The sequence below is a fragment of the Haemorhous mexicanus genome, chromosome 3 (genome assembly GCF_027477595.1).
Source record: "Haemorhous mexicanus isolate bHaeMex1 chromosome 3, bHaeMex1.pri, whole genome shotgun sequence".
NCBI classification, from domain to species: Eukaryota; Metazoa; Chordata; class Aves; order Passeriformes; family Fringillidae; genus Haemorhous; species Haemorhous mexicanus.
The window spans coordinates 94722885-94733690 of NC_082343.1; positions in this window are offsets into that span (position 1 = coordinate 94722885).

A 10806-nucleotide genomic window follows, 5' to 3' on the forward strand; every position below is an offset into this window, starting at 1 on the left:
GAGGCCCTCAGAGCATTACAATGTTCCTCAGAATCCTACATTAGCCAGGCTGTATCTTACAGAAACCTAACTTTGATGTTTGGAGAATTTTGACTCCTGCAGCATTTAAAGGTGAAATAGACATATAATGATAAGGAACCACCTAAATAGAACAAGGCAGCAACTGCACACCTGAATTTATTAGTGCATTTATCCTGAAAACATCAGATTAGGAAAGGGTAATGTTTTTGTATCAGTCACAGCAAAGGGGAAATTACTATTTTCTACAATATGGTCCTAAATGCATACTCTATATTTTTAAATGAAACAAGGTTGTCAAATTTCTGGTGGTAGAAAAACCTCCCACTGAGGAAGCTTTAGGAGATACATCTCCATTCATTGTAGAGAGCTTTTCTTTCCTTGCGGTCTTTGGGATATTTAATAATCTCTGTGTCTGGTATTCCTGGCAATTTTGCTCTGCTTTCCCTCAGGGTAGTAATTTGGGGCTTTTTAATAACCATGGTCAAGGAGTCAATGTTTTACTTCATTGCAAGCAATATGTAGAAGTCACCCATCTGGTGGATCTCAGCAGGGATATGACTGGGAAAAGACACTGTAATGGATCAGGATCAGTCAGCATAGATTGCATGAGTCAGGTTCAACTGCTTCAGGTGTTTAGATGTGCAATTCCAATTGCTATTCATGCTCTGCTTTGATTACTGATTGCATCTATTTTACCCTCACCCAAGCTGACTTCCTTAATTTTTCTTTTTAAATGAACTGCATCATTTTCCCATCCTCCTCTGCCTCTCCTGGGTCCCCATGCCATGTAAATCCTCTTCCTCCCTGAGCTGCTGCAGTCTCCAGGCACTGAGGGGTTTTTGTCATTCACAAGGTGAACTTCCCCAACATTCTTCATCTCCTGAACCAGGAGGACTCACCATCAATGCAGGGGAAGCAGGTTAGGGAACACTTAAACAAACCCAACATATATAAGTCCATGGGCCCTGATGGGTTGCACCCATGAGCACAGAGGAAGCTGGCAGGTGTTATTGTGAGGTCACTCTCAATAATCATTAAAAAGTCATGGTGATTGGGAGGGTCTGAAGACTGGAAGAAAGCAATGTAACTTTTGTCTTCAAGGAGAACAAGAAGGAGCATCTGGGAAACTACACACTGCCCAGCTACACCCTGAAATGTGCAAAGGTAATGAAAGAAATCCTCTTAATAACTTTCCAAACACACAGAAGATTAACAAGTGATTATAGCCCGTCAGCCTGGATTTATGAAAGGGAAATTGAGCTTAACCAACCTCAGAAAAGTCTACAGTGACAGGACTGGCTTGGTGGATGAGGAGAAAGCAGTGGATATTTTTTATCCTGTCGTTAGCCTGCCTTTCAGCACAGTCTTCAAAAACATCCTCAGAAACAAGCTGATCAAGTATGGGACTGTTAAGTGGACAGTGAGGTGGACCGAAACCTCTGCTATTTTGTGATTCTGGTAACACTTGGGATCAGCCATAGCTCTTCTCATACCAGAGAGCTGCAGTCTCCAGAGTTTCTGTTTGAATTATCCATGTGGAGTGTGGCATATCCAGAAAGTATCTGAAATATGGCGTATGAAAGACACCCTGGGGCAGACTTTGTGGCCCTGAAGACAGCAGCAGCAGCAATGTGGTTGCCACAAGCATGCTTTGCTCTCCTTGTTGGATCATTTGATTTCTGTGAGCAATGTGAGATGATCTGTACAGCACAGATAATCTCTTGAGGGACAAGACAAGCAAGGAAGGTCTTTGGCCAGCCTTTCACTCTGAGATCATTTCTGCTGTTTCCAGTTAGTAAGTGAGGAAGCAGATCTGCCTTGGGGGGCATGTCCCAGATGAGTGTTTTTCATTTTGACAAATCAGTTGTGTCAAGATTTAAACTTCACATCTTTTGGCAATTGTGTCATCAGTGATGTGGCTTAAGTATTTTGTTTCCAAGGGCTGCCCCATCTGTTTGTTCTTCTGAAGACAGACAGCATAGAGAATTCAAACCACAGCACAAGAGTGTCCTCTTTGCTCAGTGCTTTCTGTGACTGGTGGAAACTGTTAAGCAAAGGTCAAAGCCACATGGCAACGGGGCATCCACCTCCTTTTTGCTTCTAGTGGAGATAGCAATTTCCTGTGGCAGAATCAGGTCCCTCACTCCTTCACCCCCAGCAGAATGTCCCTGCCAGGACATGGCATGGACCAGTTGGTGGGGCCTTCTGCCCCAAACACCAGGTGAGCAGTGGAGGCACAAGGACATGCTGCTGACCTCATGTTTACAGCCTTTCCTCTGGCACCTGCAGGAGGTGGCAGCCTTACACTGGACTCTGGCACCTACAGCAATGAGTAATGACTGCCACAAGAACAGCTGTGACCAACCTAATATCTGTGGATGCTATAAACATTAAGTGTCATGAAAAGCTGTTTGCCAAACATCCAGATTTTCTCTGCTCAAGTCACAGCAAGGACAGGAGGTAACAACCGTGATCTTCAGCGCAGACCAGCAGTGGCTGTGGGCACAGCAGGATCCCTGGGGGCAGGGCCCTCCGAGCTGACAGCAAAAGCAGCAGCACATTTCAGGGTGGAGAACGGCTGGTTCATGTTCATTGCCGATAGACTTCCCTGATTCCCCACAGAGAGGAGTGGGATTCCCTGCCTGAGAGGCTGGAGATGGTAGGACAAGGGGTACACGTGGCATGACTAGAGACTCACTGACTCCTGTACTCAGAGGAAAATCCAGGGGTAGGAGGAGAGCAAGAGAAAAAAGAATGAATGTCTGGTCTTAGGATGGGTGAATACTGGATAAACAAACAGACCTTGTCCAAAGTGAGTTAAAATAAAAAGTAAATGGATGGTGTCTTGCCAGTTTACTCTACAGGAGTCAATGATACACATTGGTCTCTGTATGCACAGAAGAAAACTTCAGGTCAGTCTGTAATCCTGCTCTGACTCTCCTGCACTTTAATGTATTTAATCACTCCACCAAGAAGGACAAAACTTTCCAGAAGCCCCAGATACTTGCCAAGAGTCAGCCCCGGAGAAATGAAACCCAAAACCTGTTCCTCTTTGCACAGATGAGTTACTGCTTGGGACTCCAAGGCAGGGAAGCAGTGGACATCCTCAGCCAGCAGAGCAGGTATGGCAGCCCCTGCTGATGGGGGATTCCTGCAGAGTGCAGGGTTACCAGCACAGACCACCATCACACCACCAGCATTATGGCGAGTGACAGATCAAAGCAGTGAAACACGCAAAGCTCACCTGAGGAGCATCACTCAGCAGGTTACTCTGCTCCCCTCTCTTCCTCTTGCACAACACACAATGCCCCACTGGGAATGGGCAGAGGGAAATTTTTTCCTCCAGTTCAAGCAAGGTGTGTTCTGGGGTTTCATTGTTTTATAGCTTAATAGTTAATAATAGTTGTCTAGCTAATTTAACAGGGCTTCTGGTGTTACTTGACTTGCTCTAACTTAACTGAAGCACTTAGTCTGAGTACTTCATTGAAATAATACTAAAACTCTCGTCATGGACAAGCCTCCTCTTGTGAACTTCCAGAAAATGCTCCTTCAAAGATAATGAATTATTTACAGATTAGCCCTGCTCCCTCCCAGTGCCTTGTGGAGCCCTTCCTTGGGGACCAGAGGAGTCTGCCTCACTAGTTAAATTCGCTGTTAACAGTGACCATTAATGCCTTTATGCACAGCAGTACTGACAAAGGTGAGAAAGAAAGGTTGGTGTCCAGCCAGAGGGAACTAATCTCCATAACAACGATTTGCACGAGGAGATCATTCACAAGCATGTCAGTGTCCTTCCTGCAGCATGGCAGTGTGTCCCAGAGCCACAGCACTGGCTCCCAGCACTGGCAGCAGGAGGAGAGTGCTGCTCCACGGCACCCAGCAGCTGGGCTGGGGTGGCCTCGGCAGCTTGGTGAGGTTGCAGACTCTCCACACAGCAGATCTTGCCTGACCCCACGAAAAAGGTCTGGTTTGCTCTTTCCTGTAAAACTAATGCTTTCTCAGAAGGTCCTTTCTAGATGCCCAAGGGAATGCTTCAGTGTTTTTAAAAAGTTGGTCTTTTGAGGGCCCTATTCTTGTAAGAGAAAAAAAATCTCATTATTCAGAAAGAAGCTTAAAGTTTTTCTAAGTAGATCTTTCCATCTTGTCAGTGGGTTTTTCTTGGCCACCCACACCCTCTCAAAAAACATATAGCTGTTCTTCTCCAAGACCTGAAGAAAACTTCAGGTCAGTCTGTAATCCTGCTCTGACCCTCCTGCACTTTAATGTATTTAATCACTCCACCAAGAAGAACAAAACTTTCCAGAAGCCCCAGATACCTGCCAAGAGTCAGCCCCGGAGAAATGAAACCCAAAACCTGTTCCACTCCTTCATACTGGAAGCCTGGTGTCCGGAACTCCAGACAGCCTTCTCCCTCTCTCCTGTCATTGCACAGAGTCGATTTATGGTTTTCCACACTTATTCTTGAAGTTTAATTTCACTTGTAGAAGCCCATGCAAAATTTTACCTGCTTGATTAAAATCTTGGTCTTACATAGCAGAAATTGTGAAGCTGGGTTTGGCTTCCTCTACCAAACTCTCCCTTGTGAATTCTTTGGGTTCTAGTAATGGAACTGTATTAAAGTATTATAAAGATCATTTGTGATTATATAAATAAGACCTGAAAATAGATGCTGTATAACAGGCTTTCTTCCCATGCAGAGACCATAAATGTGTCTCTTTTCCCCCATTGCCTACTTTCATCATAGGAACTTGGTGCAACTGAATCTTTGGTCCATCTGTCAAATTTATTTCAAAATTGGTCAGCAAGTTCAAAAGCTTTTGGTGGAATCTGTCAGGTATGACAAAATGACTGGTTAACATTAGTTTTGTTAGAGAACTGTATAAAAGGCTCTACAGAGGCATCTGGACAGGCTGAATTGATGGCCCAAGACCAGTTGTCTGAGGCTCAACAAGGCCAAGTGCTGGGTCCTGCACTGGGGTCACAACCACCCCGTGCAGAGCTACAGGCTGGGGGCAGAGTGGCTGGTTCTGTTGGGTCTTTTGGAAAATTTTAACTTAGGCTTACTGTAAACCTGGGGTCACCTCTTCTCTGTTCAGGTGCCATAAATTTAAACTTCGTTTAGGTTACAATTTTCTGTAGCAAACCATCCTCAAGCTTGAAGAGAAGCTGAACGGCAATTTTAGGATGAGATGATCAGGAATGCTGCTGTGCTGAAGCTCAGTGATCACCAGTTGATAACAGTGCGCTTCATTGTTATTTTTAAAAATTCCTGGGGACATTAGTAATGACATGCTGACAATACACTATATGATTATGGTTTCATAAAAAACTCTTGAGTCCTTCAAGAAGAAAGAAGAAAAACTTGATTCACTGTGTTGCACACACCCAGGCAAATATTCATCTTATCATCAGACTACTTTTCGTGGTAGTTTTTCAGGTTCTACAGACTTTGGTGAGCTGTTATGGGAAATGTTTAAAAAGGCACACATTTTAAAGAGGGAGTAGGTTTCAAACAAAATTGCTGGCAACTGTGTTAGCCCCCCACAATCTTCCCCCTCTATTACCATTGGGAAATGTGGCTGACTTTAATATCTCTAAGTTTATTTTTCTCAGACCTTGCCAGATCACCCTCTGTCTAGACACTGTCAATTACTAATATGTGTACTCAAGGCAAGTGTAAGGGTACTCAGTATTTTCTTTCTAAATATTTTTATGATTAAATTTACAGGGAGAACGGATCTAACCCACTATATTCATGTTTGTCATTTAAGGCAAATGCCAAATTGTCTAAAAGAAATTGAAGACCTTTGCATTGATTCAAAGTACAGAAGTTGTGATAAGTACTCTGAACCTCACAGGTCTTCCTGAAGTTTGTATAATAGGAACAATATTTTCCTTGGGTATCCCCTGTACTCCCCATAAAAATCAGTGCGGTGTGGGATGGCCATACCCATTTGGATAAATCAGCTAGTAAAAAAACCCTGAAGCCCCTGATATATATATACTCTTAATGATAACTGGTTGTAACTGATTAGTACTTTCATACATATTTGTCAGTTTTCCTTTATATGAAGACATTTGTGTATTTTACTCTACACTAAGCCACTGAATCCTATTCCTCAACCCTCAGATGCCTGCTCCTCCAGTTGTCTTGAAAGCAAAAGTTAGTTCTTTGTGTGAACACTGAGTCAGGAGGCAACAGAAAATGGGTTCTAGGGAAAAAGGAGAAAAAAAAATATTTGTAGGATTTTTTCTTTGAAATATGCAACTGAGAGCTAATAAAACATAATGCCCCTATAAAATATCTTAACTGGCCATCCCAGGTTAATAAACTCTGAAGTGTGAAATACTAGACCTAAACCAAATCTCTATCCAGCGTAGATAAAAAGGTGCTGCCTGAACGCTGACTGCCTTGCAGTAAGAAATCCCTACAGTATCCTCTTAAAAATATGAGAAAGGATTGCTCCTTTTTGCTCCCCAAAGACAGCAGGTGATGCAATATCAAACTTTGGTGGAGATACACACCTTCAGCTCAGGGGTTCACCTCTCTGCTGTCACTGAGGCACCTCATTTATATCCATGTTTACCAGTTTTACAGGGTTTCTGGGGAGATATTTGTTATTCCTTATTAAAGCTGTTCTATAACAAGTAGATTACTTGCACATACTGCAGAGCAGGATGTCCAAAACCCCCAAAAGCATGTCTGCTTGACCTTGGCTGGGGCCACCAACCTTGCCCCAGAAAACTTTGACTGACCAGAAATGTTTAGAGCAGGGCAGGGACTAAAATGATGACTCCTGCTTAGGGAATGTACACTCTCTAAGCGGCACTTCTTTTCAGTGCATCACCCTTCATCATACAACTTTTCATATTGGCTGCCTCAGATCCCATTTGGAAGCCATGATTCTGTGATTCAGATAATTAAAATCCTTTCTAAGAACTGGCCTTCCTGTTTATTTCCCATTCAGTTGTGTTATTGTGAATGTCTTCCTAGTGCAGAAACATCAGGAGATGAAGGCTTCCCAGGCTAAATGTAATGTGTACCGATTGCTTGGTCCATTTCCTCTATTTTTCCTGGAATGTTCTCAAACTTTAAGTTGTAGGGGAAAATAAATATACTTAGTTTATGAAGTACAAAGGAAAGCTTCACACTGTGGCAGACCACCTCATGGCACAACAGCAACAGTGCACACCACCCAGGAAACACAGGAAACTGCATCCAAAGCTCTTGCTTACTACTAATCTGCAAGAACCTGCAGGGGCAGCACTACTTTGGGAATTAAATTAAATTTAAAAGAGGAAAAAATCAAGCTGGTAAATTCCTTTGCAAAAAAATACAAAAAAAACCCCCAAAACTTTGCAAACTAAATCTGGCAGATTTGTTTTAGCAACTTCAGCAATCTCTTACCCTCATGGGAGTAGAATTAAAAGAGGTTTACTTAGTGTGTAAATTTAGTATGGAAACACAGGGGTCACGGTGCTCGTACGTAAGGGCAAATTCATTCCTTCAGAAATAAAATGTGTGGAAAAAACGTCTACTCATCTTGGCCTTTCACATTAAAGAAGTATTTAATTTGGCAGGATTTAATAGTCTTAGTTTCCTTACCTCTGCATCATATCCAGCTGCTCCTCACAGAGCATTCTGAGGCTAAATTAATAAACATCCGACAAGTATCTTCAAAAGATGCCAAAAAACTTGCAGTTGCCAAGGAAGGATGCCAATCCCCAAAGATGCAGGAATGTTGTCTTCAGAAGCAGTCATGTCCCATGATTTTTTTCCTATTCATACTCTGAACATGTGTTCCATGGAGTTGCTGTGCACTGTAAAGTTAACACTTGTCTTTTACAGCCTTGAATGATAGGTACACACCAGCACGGTGCACCTTTCAAATGGGCTACACGACCAGAGCTGAAAGCCGTTCTAGCTAAAAGAGAATGCCACTTTTATAATGGACCTTCCTCAGAAGGTCCATTTGATAAGAGTCCTGTTTTTCTTCCCAGTCCTTTGTTTCAGTCAGTTTTAGATAGGACTTCTGGCTCTAACAGTTATTTTAAGGACTCAGGAACTAGAGCAAGGCAAAGGTGTGAACTGTTCCTTTTAAGCAAACAATTAGGCAAATCATTTTAAGAAGCAAGCTGCTAGTCTTAGCATAAAGGACAAAGCTTGAATCCAGACTGACCAACAATTAAATGGAAATCTTTGATTTCTCTACAGGTGTTAGTAATACTAAGTAGCATAGGTAACAGTAATTTCTGAAATCCAAATTTCACAAATATATAGCAGCTTTGATGTTTTTCTCATATTGGACTGTAGAAAAAATGGTGACGCACCTCAGTACATCAGCCATTTTAAAGCCAACAAAAGTTTCCAAATACCCTGGCACACATTCCAAGGGAATTCTTTTGAATTAAAAAAAAACCCCAAACAAAACAGATTCTATTGTTCTCTTCCATTAAAGAACCTCATGTAAACACATGTTTTTTATATCCTGACCAGACCGGCTCAGGGCTATCAGTGACTCAGGAGCTGAACTAGCAGCTGGACAATGTCTACCTGCTGGTCCCTTGCTCAGGGCACTGAATTAGAGTCTCTTTACACAGAAGGTTTAACTGATGCTAATCTCCAATCAGACTGAGACAAATCAGTTTAACACTTGATCACCTCAGCATCTTCTCTACACGAAACAGTGCACCCTGCTGTCTTTAATTCAATGCATACAAGAGATCTACAGCTCCAAGAATTGCTTCTGTCACCTTTTGTAGTCCCCCTTCAATTTTTGTAAGTTAACTTGTCTCAATGCCTTCAGTAAACTCTTGAAAAAAAGGGCTGTATAGGTGCACACCTTATTCTTTTAGTCAAGTTACTAAAACAATTAGTAAAGAACAATTTCACAGCAGTAAACTAGTTATACCAACTAATGTCATTATATGGTAATTACAAGGACAATAAAACTAAATTATAAAAACATAGAGCCTCTAGTAGTTAGAGCCTTGGACTACTGGAAAACACTATACAGAATGAAGGAAAAGCAACTAGTCACCAATTCTTTGCTGAAGCAGGTGCTATTTTAATAGCTGCACAAGAACAAACAGTAATAGTATCTGCTCATTAACCATTTCAAAACACAAAACTAGCTTGACTCTTAAATTGCTTAATGCAAGCATATTCATCACATCTTAGTCTCACAGATAGAAGGCTCACATAATTTTCTTGAAGGAATATTTAATATAATCTCAAAATAATCATTGCTTGAGACTTCTGTTGAATCAACATCTTTGTTTGTAACTAGCTATCTTTTCCTTACGCCCAGACTACTACATGGCCAAAGCAAGGAAAAAAAAGGTGAGAAGAAGCAACTAAGTCTTGGTATGAAAAGAGCTCTGAGTTAAAAGGCTCCTCTATTATATCCAACTTACTTACTGGACAAGACTGTACCTAAACTAATAATCACTATCATCAGCTGACTCTTGTGGCAAAACTTTGACACTTCTCAGCAGGCAGAATCAGACCTTTACCTTTCACCCTCAACAAAATGTGTAGCTAATTAACAGATTTTCCTGTTTACAAACTTTGCAATATTTCAGAACCTCAAGCAGATATTCTAAGCAGTTGCTTTTCCTTGGAGCAACACAACAGACTCCTTATTAACATTCTGTTTATAAAGTGGTAAGTGAAACTGCAGTCTAAGGACACAGACCAAAGTCTTGTAGGCAGAGTCTTAGAGTAGCTAGAAACATCATCAACTTTCAGATATACATATCCTTATTGAGAACTCATGCACCTGAAAACATCTATTTTTCTCAGATAATCTGTAAGCAGTGTAATAAAAAGTCATTAAGAGGTTAATTCTACCTGTCAATCTTGCCTGGCATGTAGTTTACGCATGGATGCTCATAACTAATCACCATTAACTGTATGACAATAAGAATTTCTTGGGAAAATAAGAAATTGCAAGGGATTGCATGTTCAAAATCATAATTTATTGATGTATTTTTTAATCACGTAGCTCCTTGCAAAGATACAGTTTATAAATTATAGAACAAGTATAGTTCTTTCCACAGCTTCCATATTTTAGTCCCCAAGTCCAGGTCAGTATTTTGAAACAAGACGGTCAAAGGTAAATTATGCAAAATGGCTTAAAAAAAAACCTACAGTAAAAAGCTTCAGTTCTTCCAGGATCCAAGATACACACATAATAAGCAGCATTACAATGTCTGCACTACACCCCCAAGCGATATATGCAGGAGAAGCAGCGTACAGTACCTGTACCAGATCTCAAGGAACACTTCATGATTAGCAGTACACAGCACCTGAACATCTACAGCAGCCTCAAAATTTATTTAGTTAAACAAATGCTCAAAGGGTTTACAGCATGTGTGGCAAGGTTAGAGGATGGGTGGTAGCAGGTGACAATCGTGTCCAAGTGAGCCCTGCCTAGCTGTGTACTCACACCAGGCCAGTGCACAAGCAGTACACATCACCATTTCACCCCTGCACTGTGACACTGCCCAAGCAGGGCCATGTACCTGCAAACTCATCCTACAGTACAAGGGAACAACTCACTGCCTGTACCTCTCTCCCCTCCATGCACATCCTGCGGAGAAGGCAGGCTCCACTGAACTTCTACCAAGATCAAATTACACTGACGACCAACTGACACCACTGCATTGGTGGGAATGTACCTCTGCAGTTAAATTTTATATTTTGTGCTTGCTCGCCATTGACGGTTTTTCCTTAAGGTTGATGTCAACAAAATGCCAGATCTTAAAGGCAAACAAAATAAG